At 50.5% G+C, this 21616-nt stretch overlaps 1 long non-coding RNA gene across 1 annotated transcript in view; it reads left to right on the top strand.

Moving 5' to 3' along the window:
• The first annotated feature begins 204 nt into the window (after nt 1-204).
• LOC110483939 (uncharacterized) overlaps nt 205-21616 on the top strand; it is a 63580-nt gene continuing 42168 nt past the window's right edge. The window contains exons 1-2 of the long non-coding RNA XR_002467658.2: nt 205-567; nt 8407-8660. This is a non-coding gene — a long non-coding RNA (uncharacterized LOC110483939). The remainder of the gene's footprint in view (nt 568-8406; nt 8661-21616) is intronic.

Below are 21616 nucleotides of genomic sequence, written 5' to 3'. Positions count from 1 at the left end.
CTTCTGGCAGTTGTGTCACTCAGTGCAGCTCACAGGAACCTTCTTTGCAGGCTGGGATAGCTCAGAGCACCTTGCTGGCATCCAGCCTTACAGGCAATGAGTAATAGCTCTGTGAATGAGGACAGACCCCAGAAAAAAGAGCAGCAGTCTGTGGGATCTCTCCCTGAATCCCAAGAAAATGTTGCTTCAAGCAGCACTCCAGGGCTGAGTAATCTGGTTGTGCAGGAGACGTGTGGGCTGCTCGTCCCACGTGTCTCTAGTAGGAGCTTCACTGTGCCAGTATGTTGTGTGGGAGGCTCTTCCAGAGCTGTGTGTAATTGCTACATTGGATGTATATTCTGTTGGTGTAAACTCCCCTAGTCAGATTCTGCATACACAATGCTGGATTTGGAAACAGAGCACAGAGCACTGAGCAGAGACCAACCCATGAAGACAACCAAAACAAGAGATCACTTCTTCCCTGAATGATTCATTCTGTTTTACAGAGAGCAAAAGTAACAGAGCAGATGTCCTGAGCGGGCCCGAGGAAGCCCAGGCAGACACACCAATACAACCATCAGCACACAGGTAATGGAGATCTCAGCTGAAGATGCAGCCAGGCAAAAACCCATCAGTTGTTTGGTGGCAGAGTGAGGGGGTCTTCATTTTCATTGCGTGCAACAGCAGCCCTCCTCTCTGGCTGAGTTGTCAGCATTGTCTCTATGCAGCCTTTGGAGATTTTGAAAGAAAAAAAAAAAATGCAAGTAATTCAACCAGTGGAGTTAATTTGCTCTGTAAATCTTGCTGTGAGTGCATCCAAGCAGGCTTTGTGTCAGAGGTTTCTCTGGTAGTTCCCTTGCCTGTGTGTGCATTGATCCTGGAGAGCAGGACAGCTCCTGGTGATGAATAACCCACCTCTCAGCTCTTCCCTAGGGAAGTGTTCAGCCAGCAGTCCATACTGTGCTCATGGAGTTCATTATGGGTCACCTTGGAGGAGCTGCTTGAGGAGGTACAACCTTGTTAGAGCTTCTTGGGAGACTCCCAAAGATCAGATCCCGTGCCTGTATGGCTGTTGGTGTTCTGGGAAGTACGAGAAACCACAAGCAGTGTAAAGGAGGATTAGGGGTGTAGATGTGCTCCCCTGGAATTCCCAGATAAATCTAGGTATGCTCTACTTGGATGTGTTATTTTTTATGTGATAACAAGCCTGAGGGGCCCTAAATGTCTTCAGTAAGAGTGGGAGGTGCATTGCCCCTTTCTGAATCCAGGCTTTCCAGGTTTGCCATTCAAGTGTCTCACTGGGGTTGAGATGTTTCCTTGGGTGCCTTCAGGACCACCTGTAGCAGCCAGAAGACCCTGGCTGCAGTCCCCTGTGGGTGCCACAGGCTGGCAGTGAGGAGTGGCCCTGCCAATGATCCCTGGGACAGCCTCCCCACAGCCCTGACTGTGCTGTGACACCCACTAATGCTCATTTGATGACTCCAGGGACTTTGAACACTGGAGGTGTCATTCCAGGTGCAAGGCAAGCCCTGGCCCCTACTTCCATACTGTAAAGCAGCACTGGGGAGCTTTGGGAAGTGTTCTCCTGTTCGGTTTTCAGCCATTTACTTGGTTAGGTTGAAGCACAGGAGAGATAACTGGGGAGGGGGAGGTGGTGCTGTCCCCAGTCTCTGTCTGTAGGACCCTTTTAAGCCTTGTTTATTGATTTACTTTGAAACTACATCCTTGGCTCAAATGAGTGCAATCAGAGGTGGCAGAACTCCAGAGCAGAAGAGTTTATAACATATTTTCTAGGAATTGCATGTCATATCTGAAGGGAAAATGGAAGGGTAACATAAACACACACAAAGCCTGAGGATAATGTCTATTACTGTGTGGAGACAGTGGTCTCAGAGCCTGGAGTGATCTGATGAAGTCTGGTAGTGGAAATTTGGGCTAAGCTGTGCTTTGCAGACTGGATTCTTTTATAAATGAAGCTGTGTAAAAGAAATCCTGGATTGCTGGGTCAGGTAAACAGGAAAGCAGGCAGCCTGCAGAGACCAGGCCACTTTGTCCTGACTGACTGCATTTCATGGAATATGGCTTTTGGATAACCTCTGCCAGTCACCCTGGCACCAACTCACTGAACCTTGCCTCTGGGGCTTGCACCAGGCAGAGATGTTAAGGCTCCTCACCCCATCACAGCACCACATCAGGTCTGTATAATGTCTCGCTTCCATCAGGGAGTGTGTACTTCAAACCTGAAAGCGGTTTGCCTTTGTCGTGAACATGCAGACAGAAAGAAACATAATGCTTGGAGTGCTTAAGTGCCTCACCCTCTCTTCTCCCCTGACTTGGCCAGGCATTTCCAGGTTTTAAGACTGACTCATTTTTAGCCTCAGATTAGGCAGCTGCAAAATTTCTTAAACCTGGCTTAACTGCCAATAGGCCCTTTAATGCAGCCCTTTTGTCCTTGGACCATTGTCCCAGTGGTCTGTTCCCAGCCCCCCTTCCCCTAGCTCTGCCTGGGGCTTGCTGGACTTGCTAAGAGCCTCTCTGCAGCTAGAAATGGATCTGCTTTTTTTCAGGCTCTCTTTGTTGTCTTGAGCTCTCAGGGTGGCTGCCTAACACCTGCAACACTCCCACATCCCTGTGTAATTTGCCTGCATCCCTCGCTGATAAATGAGAGGCCATTGCCAGCAACAAGGTAACCCGGCGTTGCCTTTGAGCTGCCTTTTGCTTCCCAGCCAGCTCCAGGTGAGTGGGTGAGCTCAGCCCTGGCATGTGCCCAGCTGGCTCTGTAACCTGGGGTCAATTGAGCCTTTCAGGATCCCACTGCTCCTGCCCCTGCAATCACAGACACGAGCTCTGGCTCTTCCAGCACCTGGGAAGCAGCTGAATAATGCTGGTTAGGCTCAGCTTCCCACACAATTCCCTGCCAGCTGCAGCTGTAGGCTTGTCTTTTCCAATCTATGGCTGCCACTAGCACACTGACATCACAGTTTGCTTTCTCTTTGGGTCTGGTAGTGACAAGTCTACCTGTTGGTGGAGGGGGAGGTTTTTTATTCCCCTCTGCCCAAGGAGGACATGGTTCCCTCTGCCTTGATGGATCTGGGGCTGTGCCTGCCCTGCTTGACAATCCTCAGGTACTGTCAGCTACTTCACCTGCTCCATCCTTGGCTATTTGCCCAGCCTTTCTCTCTTCCTGCTCCGTGTTCCCTCTCAGGGTGACCTTATTTACAAATTTTGCATATTTAATGTCCTGCTGATGACTCACAGAGTGATCACTTTCCTTCTAAACCATCCTGCACTGTCCAAATTAATTCATATTCTGCTTTCTGACAGCCCTTCCTGGACACCTACCTCCTGGGTTCAGCTCAGGAGTTTTAAATCTCCTCATACTTGCTCTTCCCTGCTCCTTTCTTGATTCTCTTTCTCACCATCCACTCGCCCCCTCCATTCTCTTTGACTTGACCTTTCTCTAAATACCCATATCTGGGCTCTGCTGAAAGCTGGATGGTTCTGCCCAAAGGTTATCTCTGAAATCCAACTCGTCCTCCCTGTGCACCCAGCTGAAATCCCTTTGGAATGCCCAGGTTTTCGAAGCAATCAGATTTCTGCCACACTTATCAGTGCTGTGCAGAGTTCCACACACCTTATCATTGGGATTTTCCTGGGAGCCTCTGGCAGTGCAGTGTTAAAGGGTTGTGTGAGTGAGTCTCACCCAACCTGTCACCATCTCCCTCACACTCCCTGTGAAGTGCCGTGCATTCTGCAGGCAGCCTGTCCTCCTGGCCCTGTCCCATCCAACCATCAGCTGGATTTTCCACTGCAGAGATGCTGAGTTTTCCTGCCAGCCATGCCAGTTCCCATCATTTCTCCCAGGTTACCCCCTCTGCAGCAGAGGAGCAACCTGGAACCACTGACAAAGCCTTTTTTCCTTCCTCTGGATCCCTGCTAAAATCTACTGGGCTGCACTGGCTGCCCACAGCTACTGCTACTCAGTGTCTGCCTTCGTGTTCTCCTTTGCCTGTGTATAGTCTCTTTGTGTCCCCTAAGTGTGTCCTTGGGATATGGGCACACTTCTGAGCGTGGGACTGTCCCTCTCTGCCATCAGCAAGATGAGACCATCATACAGCCCATAATGAGGGAGGAAAATGTAATCATGGAAGCCTAAATGATGAAGTCAGGTCATTTTGGTTTCTGAGAGCAGCAAACACCAGGCTGGTTTCAGGGCTTGCAAATACCTCGATTCCCAGGCCTATTGTCGTGATGTTGCCTCTGTCAAACACAGCAACTCTGGCTCTCCTCCCACAGATTATCCGGGCATGCAAATGACCTCAGACAGATACACTGTCATTTTCTCATGCTGTGATTTTCCTTACACCCCCCTGCGGGACGTGACAATAAAATTACCCCTCTTGTTCCTTTCCCACAGACGATCTTGCAGCGTGTCAGTCAGTGTCACGTGAGCAGTCCCCATCCATTGCTCCTGGGACCCGGGGGGTGATTTGGAAAGGATCTGCTGGGCTGTCACTCACCTCCATCTGCCTTCAGGAGAAGGATTCTGGGTTCCATGCTGTTTCCTCTTGTGCCTGCGTGCCTCTTTGATCACAATTGCCTTCTCAGGCCTTCAGAATCACAGCTGCCCTGTAAGGTTTGCCCATAATCCTGCTGACATATTGTTCCCTGGCAAGCCCTGGACTTTGCTTGCTCCCAATTTGGGATTAACTGCTATTTCTGATGATTCTGCTGTTGCCACAGATGTCCCATTTCTTACCTGGATTTAAGAGCTGTTTGGGTCTAAAGTACTCCTGACCTTCTCTGTTGCTGTCATCTGACCAGCCACATTTTTACTTCAAGATTTCATTATTGAATCCATTTCTCTCTCATTTTTGTCCCTGCTGACCCTTGTGCACAACATATAACCAGACCTGCACCAGGAGTTTGTGTGGAGAGCCTGCATGAGCCTGCAGCACTCACCAGCACTTGCCAGCGAGGTTCCTGTCTGGAAAACAAAAGCAACAGAGCTCTGATGTGAGAGCAAGATCTATATCAGATAAACCCATGTGCTTTCTCATCTTCCTCCCCAAAAGACTTCAGACATGCACTGAAGTTTACACTCCTGGAGCTGAGTTTGAGCTGGTCAAGCCAGGATCAGAAATGCTTGCAGGCAGGAAGGTTTGAACTCAAATGTTTCTCTTATTCCCACTTATTGCAGTGTGTGCTTCCAGGAGCAGAGTTGGCTGCCAGCTGCAAGCCAATGGCCATGTGGTTCTTTCCAGGATAGAGCTTGTGGTGGTATCCCCTTGGTAGTGCAGCTGCTCCAGTAATCTTCATCTCTAGGAGAACTGTCGTGCAAGTGATGGGGATAGTGAGTGGTTGTGGATGGCTGTTACTGAGCATGTCAGTGTGTTTTGTGGATATGAGCTGTAAAAATCATAGAATCAGAGAATCCCAGCCTGGTTTGGGCTGGAAGGGACCTTAAAGCTCATCCAGTCTCACCCCCTGCCACAGGCAGGGACACCTTCCACTGTCCCAGTGTGCTCCAAGCTCCATTCACCCTCACCTTGGACAATGTCAGGGATGCAGGGGCAGCCACAGCTGCTCTAGGCACTCTGTTTCAGGGCCTCCCCACCCTCCCAGCCAGAAATTCCTCCCCAGTTTCCCATCTAACCCTGCCCTCTGGCAGTGGAAGCCATTCCCTGTGTCCTGTCCCTCCATCCTTTGTCCCCAGTCCCTCTCCAGCTCTCCTGGAGCCCTTCAGGCCCTGGCAGGGGCTCTGAGCTCTCCCTGGATTCTTCTCTTGTCCAGGTGAGCACCCCCAGCTCTCCCAGCCTGGCTCCAGAGCAGAGGGGCTCCACCCTCAGAGCATCTCCCTGTGCTCCCCTGGGCTCTGTCCAGCAGCTCCACGGCCTCTCTGTGCTGGGCCCCAGGGCTGAGGCAGCTCTGCAGGTGGGGCCTCACCTGAGTGGGGCTGATGTAAAACTCCACTGTGCAGAGGCCATGTCTAGATCAGGAAACTTTTTAGAGGCCTGAAAGGTCTGAGCATCCAAGGATATCCTCTGGAGAGTGGGAAGGGAGCACAGCCCATGAAGAAGAAAGACAGATTGTCCAGAGCTTAGAGGAGGAGTGTCAGGAGTGGAAAAGGCTCCCTGGGCACAGGACACACTCTTTGAACCACCTGCCCCAGAGAAGGGTTTGGGTAGGTAAATTTTCCCACCTGGGTGTACGGAGCCCGTGTAAATGCTGGAGCTCAGAGTTCCACTCCCTTCCCACATCTCCTGTGTCTGGCAGAGAGGGAAAAGCACTGAGGGTGGAATACCCCAAGCTTGCCCTGAAAGCAGGGACTAAAGCAGACTGCAGTAATAAATTGCTTCAATTTTTCTGTAATATTTTTTATATTTGATAATATCAGGAGTGACCTCCTGGTCAGATGTTTCAGGAAATTTAATGACCATCTGTGAGAGGGAACCTTGGCTTCACCTTCCATCTTCCAGGCTTGCAAAAGCTGCCAGCTCATCACTGGCACGTGCAGCAGCACTGATGTTACCTGGGGGTTAGCAAGGGAAAGTTTCCCTAGGTCCTTCTTCTCCTGCCTGAATTCTGGGAAAACAGGGTTCATGAATCCCTGTTTGTACAGTCAAAAAATGCCCTTATTCCCTTCAATTATAATCCCAAGCTGAAAAATTAATTGAGGCAGGTATTAAATTAGGCAGGTTTTGCTTGACTAAATATTTACCATTTGGGAGTCTAATCTATTCACTTAATAATCTAACCCTTTTTTATTTTTTATTATTGGTTTGCAAAAAAATTATAATGCCTGTTCCATTAGGAGCTGCTGCTGGCTTAAGAGGATTTCACTCCCATTTTATGGTTTGGATCAAAGAAAATTTATTCTTCAACAGATTTAATGATTCTTAGCTAACATTGTCTTCCCAGCTGCAGTTGGACTGTAATAAAAAACCCTTTAGCTTTTGTTAGACTTGCACATTCTTTGCTGCCAATAATGATTAATCTTTCCCCCTACAAGACCATCTTATTACTTGGGTTTGACTTAGGAGCTGCCGTTCCCTCCGGAGCTTGGTCAGGGCTTTCTCCCGGCACGGCTCTGGAGCTGCACAGGTGTGACCTCGGTGCCTCCCTTGGCAGTCTGTCTTTGGCCCCTAATTGCTGGGCTGTGGCACTCCTCCACACAGCAGAGCTATCTTGGGGATGACAGGGAATTAATTGCAGGAATTCCTGAATACTTCCCTGCATGGAAGGGCCCTCGGCATGCCAGTGGGAAGGGTTGTCTAGAAATAGGGGTAAAGAGATGCAAAGGGTAGGGGGCAACTCCACTGCCCCCTGACCTTGGGCAAACATGGGGAGCACAGATCCTCACCCCAAACCAGGCCACTGCCTCCTCCCAGCTCTGCTTTTCCCTTTCCCACAGCTCCCAGGGCCACAGACAATATCCCAGCCATCCTCTAAATCAATGGGGAGGAGTGAGGATGCTCCTGGAAGGCACGGGAGGAGGCTGAGTGTAGGGCTGCTCTAGGTGGATGTCTGGGACAGCATTCCAGCAGATGATTTTGGGACATTGCCTGACCTGTGAGTCTGGAGCTTCATGCTGAGAAAATGTGTGGGTTAGTTCCTGGCCATTTTGTCTGTGTTTTAAAGGTTTGTAATAATGAAAGCCCCTGGGAAGAAGAAGGGAAGAGATGATCCCTTTGCCATTAGCAAGACACAGGTGCTGACCAGCCTGTCACACCATGAGGGAATTTATGACAGATGAATTTGCTGTGCTGTCCCTCTGCCTTTGCCTGTGGGATTTTTGGGCAAAGTGCTCACACTGGAGATGTTGCATGAAGGAATCTCTTCACCCTGGTTGTGCTGGTTATATGAAGAGAAGTGACCCTCAGAATTAAAATAGAAGTGGGAAAGGCTGCTCACTCACCAAAAAGCCCTAACACCTATTCCAAACTGTGCCTACCCACCACCACAGGGGGTTTCTGAAGACATAGGGAGCACTGGGGTATCCCTGCAGGTCACTGCTCCTCTGCAAGGACTGCAGTCTGAAGGTGCTTTGTCACTGTGCCTGAGCCATGTGGGGTCAAGCAAAAATATCCACAAAATTCAGGGAAAACTCAGCAAGTCATTTTGAGCCAAGGAAACACATCCAGCACTCCTATGGGATTACAGCTCCAGTCCTGTCTGACTTAGTTTAAAACAAAATTGCTCAAGTTTTCATTTTGAGGAGCCATTTCATTCAGAAATGTAGCTGGCCAATGCCTTTAGAGCTGCAGAAAAGCTTCTGAAACCAAAACCAAAGAAATTTTCTTTGGGGTTGGCTGTGAAAAATGTTTTTGGATTTCAGTTTACTTCAACAAAGGAACTTGATGGTCTTTTGTAATGGCTTAGTCTGACAAAGTTTGGATATTTTTTTCTCTGTTGTTTTTCTTTTAGCTCAGTCCTTGAAAGGTCCTGCTGATGTCGCTGACATTCCAGCTGGCTGAGATGTTTGGCTCTGCTGGGAGACCCCTCCATCCTCTTCCTGGTCAGGAAAGGGACACAGCTGGGCCCTGGAAGACTGACTGGGTGGAGGGTGAAGGTGCTGAGAGTGGAGCTGTTCTGTGTTTGAGAGTAAATGTGGATGAACATCCCTTACCCCTTGCTGATGGAGCACTGTGGTGTCCCTGCCTGCCCTTCACACCAAATGGGTGAGTTTGACCACTTCCTTTGTTTTAAAAATCTTTGTACCTGTATTCATAGACTCACAGACTGGTTTTGGTTGGAAGGGACGTTAAAAATCATCTCATTCCACCTCCTGCTGTGGGCAGGGACACTTTCCACTATCCCGGGTTTGTCCAAGCCCTGTCCAGCCCAGCCTTGGACACTTCCAGGGATGGGGCAGCCACAGCTTCTCTGGGCAGCCTGAGTTTGCCCACTTTTTTTTTTTTCAGTCATTTTACCTGTGTTTCTTTCCAACTAGCAGGGTCAGGGGTTGCCATATTGTGTGTAGGGAGGATGTTTTCTCTGTCCTTGCTGCTCCAGCTGGCTGCCCATTCCCCTACCCCTCTGGGACTATTTCCGGGCTCACAGCACTTCTCACCTTCCTTGAGTGGAGGCTGTGTTTTCTCACTTTCTGCTCAAGTAACAAAACCAACCTTCCAGTGTGAAGGGGACTGATCAGGGTGTTTGAGGTTAACTCTTCCATGTCTCCCCTCAGAGCCTTTCTTGCCCCGTGGCAGCCCCCAGGGCTTGGGCAGTCACGCTGTGTCTCAGGCCAGCGTTGTGCTGGTCAGCTGGGTCACGGGTGTTCCAGCACTGCCCTGAGCACAGGCACTTCAAAGAACTTTCCATGGACAGGAAACAGGGAGTTTAGAAGCACACTCTTTTATTTTATGCCAGCACTTTGCAGTGTTCTTGCTGGTATTCCCCATGTTTAGCCATGAGCTAGAGGCACCACACACCACATTTCTGAGGGATGAGAGTCACAAAGCTCCTCACACAGCCCAAGAGCCATGTGGCTCCAAGTGAGCGTCAGGGTTGGCTGGGATGCTTCCTCTGGCAGCAGGGAACAGCTCAGCCTGACCATCACAAGAACTGCTCAGAGCCTGAGGATGGCTGTTCCCTGTCACCTTGCACCCCAGGGACAGACCACTGTCCTCAGAGTGTGCTCTGGGAGGCAGTGCTGAGGTAGCCAGAGCTCCTGACTCCTGGGGGAGTGGGTGGTGCTTCTTTTCTCTCATGCTTTGCACCCTTTCCAGATGTGCATCAGCTCCACTCCCTCCCACAGCAGTGGAGCAAACAGGAGTGGACTTCTTCCCACTGGGAAGTGCACTCTGCAGCTGCTGTTCCTCCATGCTTTCTCCCCAGCAAAGTAAACAGTTTACAGAGGACTTTGTAAACAGCAGATTTGTTTAGGATATTGTCTGCATTCCCCTTGCCTCTGTGTTCCCTTATTCAGCAGCACAGGGAGGCCTGACCTGCTATCTGTAGGGTTGGGCTAGAGGGGACAACCAAGAGGAAGGAGTTGTGTTCACTCCTGCATTCCCTGTGAGCCTGGTGGATTGAGGGGACCATACACAAACACTGTGGCTGCAGGGAAATGTTTCTGCATCCAGCAGAGAGAGAAGCTGGCATGGGATGCCTTTGCAGGACGTGGTTGCATGGGAGAGCAGAGTAAGCAGAAAGCCCCAGGGCACTGGGAGAGATCAGACACCTTCAAAGGCAGGAACTTCATCCCAGAAAAGCACTGTCTCAGAAAGTCGCTGACTCCCTTGGAAAGCTGATTGTCCACCTAGGGAAGGCAGGCTGTTAAATCAGCTCGGTGGGAGTAATATCTGTGCTCCCTTCAGAGCTCTTCATGCAGGGATCCAGCCTGTTCTCACCTTCCCTCTTAACCCTTGGAAAGGAGCAGAGGAGGGAGAGGGCAATTTCCACCTGAGCTTCTGCACCTGACACAGCAGCTTTGTCAAATTTTCCTCCCAGAAAACTTCCCTAATAGAAAACCATTAAACCTCAGGTGCACACACAGCAGAGAGCAGTCTCAGGAGGGGAGCCTCCAGTAGAGGCTGATGTGTCAAAAAGAGGGTCAGGACTTGGGAGAGTAGCAAACAAAGGTTCAGAAGCAGTCAGGGAATGTTCCTCAAGCCCCAGATGTTTAGTGCAGCTGTGGGTGAGCTCAGTCTTCCTTCTTCTCATGAAACAACAGACCCTGTAGAGGAGGGAGAAAAGCCTAAATATTTCAGTACACTTATTGTCTGTTGTTTTTTTAAAATTCTGTCTTGTAAGTCTGGGCAGCTTAAATCTGTGACAGGCCCTTGAGCCATTGCCTCTGTACTCCACCATTCCCCGAGGACAAGAGGGATAACTGTCACAGGCTGGGCACTCAGGAGCTGACAGCAGATTGTTTGGCTCTTTGTTTGCCCCCATTCCCTGCCAACCACAAGTTTGAGGCTTGAATTTAAACATCCTGGAGAGAAAGAACAAGATCCCCAAATGACAGCTCCAGTTTGTTGCCAGGGAAGTCTTGCATCCAGGAGACACAAACAGCTCCACAAGGCCAAACATAGGGAGAAGCAATCTGACCCCATTCTCCACAGCATGGGCTTCCCAAGTATGTAGCTGCTGGATGCAGTTCTGAATGGTCTCCACCTCCTCTGTTTGTGTGACCATGTGAGGGGCTGGTGACCTGCTCTGGCTGTGTCCATGTGGGCACATTATTAGGAGGAAAAGGCCAGCAAGTTTCTCCTGCTTTCCTCAGAGGCATGGCTGTATGGCACAGACCCAGCCTGGCCCAGGAGCAATTGTGAGGGCTTCATTCTGGATGTCCTCAGGATCCTTTAAATACCACATAAAAACCCTGTTTGCCTTTGGGGGATGTGGATAGTTGAGTGTTGTCCAGCAGAATTCTGTTGATTTTCTGGTGAGCTCTAACTGTAAATATTTGAACAAAAATTATCTTGTGTTAACCTTAGAGAAATTTAATCTCTCTGTACATAGTGAAATCTGGCTTGAATCACATGTGGAAGTCAGAGTGGTAGTTTCATCCCCAGTGGATGTTCCTCCACATTGGCACAGAAACCAGTGTGCTGCCCAACATGGATGGCACCTTGCTCATCAAGAAGGGCTGAAAGGACAGCTGGAATTGCTGGGCAGCATGAAGATGAATTAGTAGAGGCCGATAAGGTCCTGAACAGGAAAGCAGGAGGGCTCCATGTTGTGTGGGGTGACTGAGATGGCTGGTAGAAGGCTCAGGGCTGTCAGGATTCTTGATAGTTCCCAAATCTGTTTCCTTGCAGGGTCTAGATTTAGCCTGTGGCATGGAACCAGTTTTGCTATCAAGCTCAAAGCTCAAGCAGATTTTCAGCTCTTTAGATAAAACTCCCTCTGTTCAGCTCATGAGCTGAACACTGATGAGCATTGTGCCCTCCTGGGGAGGACAGTGGATGTTACAGGAAGGACTCAGTGCCTGCCTTTCTTTCTTGGACACACACCTTTGTCACAGTGTAGAGGAGACAGGCAGCTCCCTGAGAACCTCCTGTCTGCCTAATTTATCCCTGGAACTCTGCTGCAGCCCGGGATAGCAGTACCAGACTAGCAGAGGGCAGAGCTCAGTCTGAGGGAAGGAAGAAGAGTACAAATTACCAAGGAGAGTCTAAGCAGATGTGTGGGTGGAGGGGGACAGCAGCAGTACCAAAGCAGAAGTGGGAAAAGTGGGAAGAACTGTCTGTCCATGGGCATGATGGCATGAGGAGAGAGCTCCCACAGCCCTGCAGACTGCTGGACTCGGAGGGCACTGGCAATGCTTCAAGCATTGATGTTCCAGCTGAGAAGCAGCTGACAGCCACCCCTGCAGCCCTCGGGTGCCTTGAAATCCCATCTTCCTTGACATTCAGTTAGATCCCTTGGGTGGAAACATCTGGAAGCTCTCGGCATTCTCTCCAAACACTGCTCAAGACACCCAGGCAGGAAGGTCTGTTCCTTTTGTACCCATCCAAAGGGAGTGAGTGCAGGGATGAGCTGTGTCTGGGATCCCATAGGGAAGGGAGATATCCTTACGTGGTCCAGCTCAGCTCCATTCTGTTTCAGGCTTTGGTTTGGCTGTAGCTGCTCCATGTGAGGGTTGGGAGCTCATGTGCAGGCAGGAGCTCCAGCAGGCTCTGGCAATTCCTATTTAGATTTGACCTTTTGCTGGATATTAAAGCCTTGCTGTGGCTCAGTAAGATGAACACTGCAGCAAACACAATTCCTCAAGATGAAATATCTCTCCAGAGGGTAATTCCAGCCTCATTTGAGGGTTGTTGGATTTTTTTTTCCTTTTCCAGCTGAATCATTTATTCCTGGTGTCAGGAAGGTGCAGAATGACTTTCCCCACTGGCTTTCAGAGCTTCATTGATTCTTCAACTCCCACTCCTGCAAATCTGCTGGAACAGCAGCCCTTTGCCTCTCCAATTCTCCCAGGAGGGGAATGGGGAAGGGAGGGTCTCAGAACTGAAGGAGCTCTTCAGGGAACCCATTCACAATCTGGGGGAGATGCCATCATATTTTAAGCTCTGTAATCCAGAGGCAGGGTATTTATCTGTAGTTTTTTTTTCCTTAAAAGCCTTCTCAGCACTCTCTGCGTGGTGAAAGGACACATTTCACTGAGGTTATACAGGGCACTGTGGACCTTTGGCCCTTCCTGCTTTGTGGTTCACTGTTGCAACTGAACTCTGCTCAGGATGGGTTTGAATCCCTTCAGCAAAGGAAGGCAGTGTGCTCCCAAAATGTGTGTAGCACACAAATCCAATCAGTGCCTGGCTGCCAGGCAGCAGTGACTGAAGCCAGGCCTCTGCCTGTCATCATCAATCCATTTGCAGCCCTGATTCCAAGTTCACACCTTGTGCTCTCTGGTGCAGTTCCCTTCTCTGCACGACTGGGAGACTGGGAGAGGCTCCTCTTCCAATTGGGGGTGGGGAGATGGGAGAATGAGAGGCAGTGGAGTGAGACCTGGAGGAAAGAGGGTGCCAGAGCCCAACCTGAGAGGGGCCATCACATCACTCTGGGGTCGCGTGTGTGGACAGGAGTGGCCTGTGGCCACCGGGCACTGTGGCGTGGAGCTGAGGGAGCCAAGTGGGTGTCAAGGGCAGGGTTCTGCTTGACCTCTCTCCAGAAGAGAAACAAATAGAGCAGGACTTGCTGCCACATGGAGCCCAGCCTTTCCTCAGGGCTGAATGGATCCCTGTGTCCAGCAAAGTTTGTCAGCCTGCGCTGGCTGCTGAGCTCAGAGCTTTGATTTAAGGAATCTGAACCAAGCCCATTAGCACTTACATGATTCCCCAGCCAAGCAGTTGTAAATGTTTCTATTTGTTCTGCACTTGGCCTGGTTCCTCCTGTTTATTATCCTAAATGTGCCCAGGACATGACCCTGCTCCCTTTCTCCAGCACTCCCTCCAATTCCATTTATTTTCCGCTGCTTCCCATGAAGCCCTGTAACATAACTACAATTCAAAGGACAGAAGGACTGAGGGGGGTGGATGTTTATGGAGGTGCTGTGCTCTCCTTGGGGTCAGGCAGTGGCACCAATGTCAGTAGGAAGCGAAGAGGATGCTGCCAGGGAGCTGGGGGCTGGAAAACGATGGTGGAAGCTCAGAGCTGGCAGACATTTAAGTCACTCTTTATTGCTGCACAGGAACAAAAAGGATCAATATTTATTAGTTGCAGAAAGCATAATTTTGCATGAAAGGCATTGATCAGCATGTCAACCCAGACAATGTCATTACGTCTTGATGATTTGGTCAGCATCCCTCTAGGAATTAGAACACTGTTCCTCTAGACAGACAGAGCTGGGGGGTGAAGGAAGGATTCAGCATGGTGCTGTGATCAGAGCAGGGCACAGCAGGAGTGTTTGGTGTCACAGGATGGGCTCAGAGGCTCTGGTCCTCAGCCTCATTGTTCTGTGTGGTCAGTTTGTCACTGAGGTCTAAGGGCCACCAAGAGAGATTCCCTATTTCAGAGTCAGGGCCTAATATTTGAGTCCTCTTACCCAGTGAATTAAGCTGCCTTCAGTAAGGTGGAGATGTGTTGGAGAGGCTCAGGTGGAAGTAGGAAGGGTGAGGGTGGTGGAAGTCGTTGCAGGTTCACAGCTGGACACAGAGCCAAAGGGAAGAGGCTTCTGGAGCTGCACTGTGGGAGATGGCTGCTGCTCACATCTCTCCTTGTTGTGGGTCCAGCAGTTCAAATCTTTTCCATCCCTGTGCTGGCCCCAGCAGAGACACAGGAGCACAGAGATGGGCCTGGAAGCAACAGGCCCTGTGGTTTTGCAGAACGCCTGAGTCAGGACTCTGGGTTCAGAATTCCCAGCAGTGCCATGGATTCGCTCAGGGCAAGCCACAGGCCAGCCACACACAGGCAATTGCAAAGCTTGGCTTCCACTTGGATACCAAAATAATCAGCTCCACAAAAACAGCCTGCTCCAGTCACTAACAGTGTCTGCTCAGAAAAACCCTGAAAAAGTCCTCATGGGAGCAAGGAATTCTTCCAGCCCCCAGCACTGTGCTGGACGTGAGCCAGGAAAACATGCCCCTGGCATGGTAAAAAGATCCTGATGGGTTCACAGGCTGGTTGTGAGTCAGTCTAGGTGTTTGTAGATAAAAGGTGTCATCGAGTGAAGATGAGTGGCTCTGTCTGGCTCTCTGAATGATGGATGAGGTGTTGTTCCATACAATCAGAAGGAACCTCTGTGTGAATCCTGAAATACAGTTTTTGAGACAGCTGTTCCTGCCTAACCTGACAGGCAGCCCTTTAGTCAGCAGGAGAGGCTGCTGAAGAGGTGGCACAATCAGGTTTAAAGTGCTTGCAACCCACCTGCATTGCAGCTGGTGCTGCAGGGATTTGTGGAGCTGGTATCCCTGGCAGAGGAAGCAGGAGGCTGAGGGACCCCTCGAGCATGGGAGCTCCAAACTGCAGCCCATGAGGGTCCAGCATCACCGTGCTGCTCCCGAGAGTCTGTAATGGTGTAGGCAAGTCAGCAAGCCTGGGTGGGGGCTGAGGGATGTGTTCCATCCAGGAGCATTGGGAAGGAATGAGTTTTCAGCCCCACTTTTGCTTTGCTCTGAAATGCCCAGAGCAGGCAGCTTTGCCTCATGAAGTCTCAGTGAGAGAACCATTAATTTTGTATTAGGACATAAAAACTGAGCTGAACAGACCAACAGAACTTCCAGCCCTGTATCACATCTCCATCAGAAGCCAAGCTGGATGCCTTAAAGGAAGACATAAAAATCCCATAATGCCCATAATTGTGCAATATGACCCTGTGAGGGGAGATTCCCCCCTGACCCCAGCTGGCAGCAGCTCCTACCCCAGAGCAGGAGAGGCAGGAGCTGCTCTGATTGTCACTGGAGCTGGAGTCCCTGCAGATGCTGTTCTTGTGCACATAAATGTCCAATCCTGTGGTGAAACTCTTTAATTCTGGTTGCTTTAGTGCTTTTTTGATATCCTGGTGAGGAGCTAATAGTCTTGGATGACCTGCTGCAGGCTGCTCTTAGGAGAGCAGAATAGGAGCTTTGCCCCTTCCTGACATCAGTCCCTGCCCTTTCTTGAATTCTGGAATTAATGTAAAAGTATGCAAGGCCGAGTCAGATGGGGCTTGGAGCAAACTGGTCCGATGAAAGGTGTCCCTACCCCTGGCAGGGGTGGAACTGGATGAGCTCTGAGGTCCCTTCCAACCCAGCCATTGTGGGATTGTGTGATTAACTCTCCCTGTTAATTGTGATTAACTCTCACCTGACCCTGCTGTGGTGGGGAGAGGCAGCACTGCCCATTGCCAGAGCTCTATGGGCTTTTGGCTCAGGTGTTGCCCTACAAGCAGCCATGTACCAAAGGTAGGTTTTTTCCCTATGGAGTATTTAGCAGATGTTCCTTAGAGGGGGATTGTGGGGCTGTCTGGATACTGGTTGATCTATGGCTGGGTGTAACCTCAACCTTTGGGTGATAGAAGCACTTTGTAGTCTGTCAGAGCCCTCTCAATCCTCTTCCTTGGACATCCCAGCCAAGCCTCTTGCTGTGAGTGCCAGGTGGAGCTGCTGGGATGCTGAGCAGGTGCTGTGTGACAAGAGGCTGGAGCTGCTGGAGACCAGGATGATGGCTCACTGTGAAGTTTGGGAGGAGAGCCTGACATGACTTCGATGAGAATTTTTTAAATTAGATTTCTGCTAATTAAGTAAAAACTTCGATTTTCACCCATGGAAAAAGACCAGCTCCCAGATAGCCACCTTTAGGATGAGATACCCATCCCAGAGACCACCTCTTCCACTGGTCTGGCATCCCCAGCCCCCCATCCCTGGGCAGAAGTTAGGTCGAGGACTACCCACGAAGGAGCAGCAAAGGTGTGTTTGCCTGCTGGCAGAACGGGAGAGGGGCATGAAGAAAGGAGAAGCAGGTCTGGGCGTGCACAAGGGGAGGAGGTGACAGCGCCTGGGATAATTGGACCATTAAATCTCACAAAGGCAGCGACACTTTCACAATGTGGCTCAGGGAAACAATCACTCTCCAGTAGCAATTGTAGCTATCTGCAACCATTTTTCTGCTGATCCAGTGCTTAATCCCATTGTTCAGACTCCAGGTTAAATTGTCCTCAACCCACGGAGCAGAGGCCAGGTATGTTTGCAGAGATATGCAGGCACAACTGAGGGCAAATTTTGTCTCAGAAATGCATTTGTAATCTCTCAAATGTCTGCTCCGGTTCCTTCTGCCTCCTCTCTGCCAGCCCTTCAACCTCCACAAATCTGCACATTGGAGGGAGCCATCCCAGTCCTCTGGTCAATCCCCCTTTTTTTCTGCCTGCTTCTCCTGAGTACAAAGAATGCCAGAACTGCCTGATACAGTCACAAAATTGGCTTCAAATCCTTCTGGTTTGCAGAACTGCTTTAACTCTTTTATTTACTGTTGGTCTGGGGAGGAGGGATTTAATCCTTTAGCTGCATTCTCAGACTCTTCAGCTGTGGGAGCCCAGAGTGCCATTTTTGCAGTAACAAAAGTGGAATTTTGCATGCAGACACAGGGCCCCAGGAGATGGGATCTGAAGAACACCCTGTTTCTGAAGGCTTTGTAGTAAAGTTGTGGCTCTGGGTGTTTTGGGGCTCTCAAGGCTGATCCTGGATAATATCTGTATAGGTTCTTAATTCACCAGCTCTAATCCATGGAGCACATCAACCCCCTTCCTCCCCCCTGGATTGATGTTTGGATGGTAAAGTGCAGGCAGGAGGTTTGGCCAAGGCTGCTCAGATCCCTGTGTGGGGTTTGTGGTGCTAGCTGTCCCTGGCCAGGGACAAAGCCCTGCTCCTGTGTCTGGTCACTGATCCTGTTCAGTTCTGGTGTGTTCAGGGAGTGACTGTGCTCACTGCTGGGGTGCTGGCACAAGTCTTGGGGCTAATGCACTCAAGGTCAGGGATTAAAACTGAAAGCAGAGAGTTTTACCCACATCTTGGGTTTTTCAGCAGAAAACCCTTTCTCAGTCTCATGTCTGGCCAGGCAGGGGATTGCATAATGCTGCAGATGTTCCAGCTGTGCTGCTGAATGCTGGGTGTTGCTTCTGTCTTGGCTTACTCTGGGCTTTGGTAGAAATATGATTTTCAGGTGTTACCTGGCACAGTCACACAGGTGACAGCAGGACAGGAGTGTGACCCTCTGCCTGGCACAGAAGGATTGGATTGGGACAGAAAGATTGTGGGACATCAGGCTCAGGGCTGGGCATGAGGTGTGGCTGGAGCTCCTTGGGGAATGTGAACTGGAAAGTTCATGACTCCCAGTAATTCATTCCCTTCCTGGGGCTGTCTGAGCTTCATTAAGATTATGCAGAGATCCTGGGGTATATTTATTTTTCTCTTTTTACCCTTTGATGCCTCCTTCCTTACTGTGGGAGACTCCTGCAGCTCGAGGTTGCCTTTCTCTGCCTGGGTTGGCCAGGGCTCCCTTGGTGAGCAGGTATTAATGGCTGGGGAGGGCAGGACCTGTGATAACTCAGCCTGGCAGCCCCAGCAGCACCGAGCTGATGGAATGGTCTTTGGAGACCCAGAGAGCTTCAGTCAGCACTTCTGCCTGAAAGAGTTGTTGTGAAAGGGTGAAGGAAAGTCACCCCAAATCCCAGGATACAGGATTCTTCCTTTGGGAGGGTGTGACTGGATTGCTACCAGCAGTGTGGTTTCATTTTAAAATTAATTTGAACAGAGAATTAAAGAAGAGAATGGATTTTCCCTCTGCTAAGGATTTATACACATCCATCTCACCCAGCCCCTCCCACCCCTTCACTGAGCCCCAGGCAGAGTTTTGAAGGCTGGTTGTGGCTCAGTTTCCTGCAGCTTGAGCAGGGACTCAGGCTCTGGTTTCCCCAAATTCAGACATGGGACTCTGTGGCCAAAGCACAGTCTGGAGCACGTTCTGTGGTCACCCAGAGTGACTGCAAAAACCTCCTCCTTTGTTCTTCCAGTGGTGCTGATATCATGGTACCATCCCGTTCCCTGCAGATGGTTTTCATCACCTTTCCATTAAGCCAAGCCAGCCTGTTAGCACAGCACATGTCCCAGGACCCAGATTTGTGAACCAGATCAGCTGTTCCTGCTGCAACACCCAATGGGTTGTTGCAAAATGCTTATTTCCTCATGCCCTGTCAGCCTGGAATTATTCCAGGACACCTTAGTGGTAGGAAGCACCTTTAGTTTGTGAGCAGGGTTGTCACTTAGCCCCTTTGCTCATATTTTCACATCCCTACACAGGGATGAGGTAACTCAGTGCCCAGGAGGGTCACCCCAGCTCCTGTCCCCTACAAACTTGGGACACCTTGTCACCACCGTGTATGTGGAGGTGCCTCCTGATGTCCACTGTCCACTCTGGGGTGTTACAGAGATCCCAGCTCCCTGTGCCACTGCCTTACATCACCTGTGGCCCCAGAGCTGGTTCCCAGCTGGAAGGGGCTGGTGTGGGGCTGGCAGGATGGGAGCCAGCCCTGGCATCTGGCTGGGCAAGGGAAACACTTCAGGCATCACACTGGCCTCGGCCCCAGTCAAATATTTCCTGTCACTGATCCTTACGAGTTTTGTGGCATCTCCAAATGAGGCACAGGGGATTACAGAGCAGCCAGCTTTCCTTTAAAGCTTGACCTTGGCATCAGGCTGGTCGCATGGCAAGGAAGAGAGATGAGTTAGCTGGCAGCCTGCCTGTGTGTGCCAAGGGGTCTTTAAAGCCTCAAAGGATGCATTAGTTTGATGTCAGAGGCTTTGTTTGTGGCATTCCCTGGCACAATCTTCCTCCCTCTGAGTGTGTGTACGTGTATTTCCTGCCTGCATCCCTGAGGCTCCCCCATCCTGTGTCCGAAGAGCTCAGCTAGGCAGCATGGACAGCTCCAGTGAGACAGATGGAGATGGAGCCAGGCCTCTGTGGGGACAGCTGCATCCCTGACAGTCCCCTCTGGTCATGCACCTGTTAGGAGCTATACTTAGCATGGGAAAATTTTCCAGAAAAGACAAAGCAGGGCAGAAGTGGGGAGGCTTTCAGAAAGGCTGAGAATTTGGCCTCATTCTCCTCAGCAGGTCTCAAAGCTCCAAAACTGCCTCTCAGTAATAGCATCCAAAAATGCCAATCAGGTGAGAGCAGGCAGTGCTCTGAGGCCTGCTGGCACTGTCTGTGGACAGCCTGAGCGAGTGATAGCTTCATAACTCCTGGGTGGGATGCCAACGAGTTCCACGTGTTTGTCCTGACAGCCCTGGTGGTCCTGAGCACTCAGGAGCTGCCATGTGGGAGCTCTGGGGGATCCTGGAGCAGCCACATGCTGGGGGTCATGGTGCAGACCCCTGTGTCCATCACAGCTCACCCAGGGCTGCTGCTGCTCCTCTCCCTGCTCCTGTCTGCCTGTGCTCCAGCCTGGCTGCCACACTCAGCCATCCATCCTCAGCCCTGGGCACTGCCAGCTGCCCATGGAGCTCAGGGTGGATGGATGGATGGATGGATGGATGGATGGATGGATGGATGGATGGATGGATGAGTAAACCTCCTGTTGGTGCTGGGCAGTGCTCTCTGTGAGGAGACAGGAAACTCTGCAGCTCTTCCTCTGATCAATGAAGAGCCCTAAGTTAGGTGCTCACAACCTCATGGCAAATTAATGTGTCTTGTCCCCCTTCTTGCAGCAGAGGCTCCTTGGGAGCCTGGCACAGGGCCAGCAGGTCCAGGTGGGTTTTAAGACCACATTTTCTGTGTGTTCTTTTCCTTTTGTAAGTGCTGAGCTGCATTTTCAGCACCCAAGTGTCCTGTTAGCACAGGAAGTGCCCAATGGCCGTCTCTGCTGTGTCACGACTACAGCCTCTCTGTTTCCCCCTCATCTTCATGTCTGGAGAGAGACTTGCCTTTCCTGGAGCTCCAGCTGGTGAGGAGTGAAACCCTATCCATGCTTGGTGACTGCAGGAAGCTTTGGATGGATGAGAATCCAGCATGGTCAGATGCCTCCGGAGCGGCGGGTGCTGCTGACAGGTGGCATCTCCTCCCTGGAAGGACAGTGTCCCTCTCCAGCTGCTCCCTGCTCTGCCTGAATCATGGCCTGTCCAGTAGCTGCTCCCCACTTAGCATTCCAGGAGTTATGGCCACCTGAGCTGGTGCTTAGTGAAGGGATTTGCTGTGCTTAGATGAAAAATGCAACAGGCACTTTAAAGTGCCCTGTAGCTAAATTGAGCTGAATTTTCCAGTCCCCGCAGCTCTCAGCTCTGCTCTTCTGCCCTCTTAGCAAGAGGCAAGGAAACTCTTAGGTTGCACTTAGGAGACAGTTAAGCATCTACTAAATGTCTTCCCTGAGTGATGATCTTGGTCAGTGCTTCCTCAGCCTAAGGAGCAAGGTCTGAGTGTGAAACCAGGAAAGGAAGAGGGAATACAGCATATCAGGTGAGCATCAGCAATGTTTCCAGTTGATAGGATAAGTCCATGCTATTCCTAACTGCCTCGCTGAGATCTTTGTGGCACTGGAACAATTTGTATTTGCAAACCTGTGCAGAAATGTGAATAGGCACATCTTACAATTTCCAGGTGCTTGAGCCCTTCTGGTACCAGTGCCAGCTATGGTGCCCCAGGATTGGTTTCTGTGCCATCAGAGGTGAGGAAATGCTCATCTCCTTCCAAATGGTAGCTTATAGTTTTTTCCTTTTAAGAT

Source organism: Lonchura striata, chromosome 11 (assembly GCF_046129695.1).
Source record: "Lonchura striata isolate bLonStr1 chromosome 11, bLonStr1.mat, whole genome shotgun sequence".
Classification (NCBI taxonomy): Eukaryota; Metazoa; Chordata; class Aves; order Passeriformes; family Estrildidae; genus Lonchura; species Lonchura striata.
Note: the sequence above shows the minus strand (reverse complement) of the source record. Positions and strands in the feature narration are given on the sequence as shown.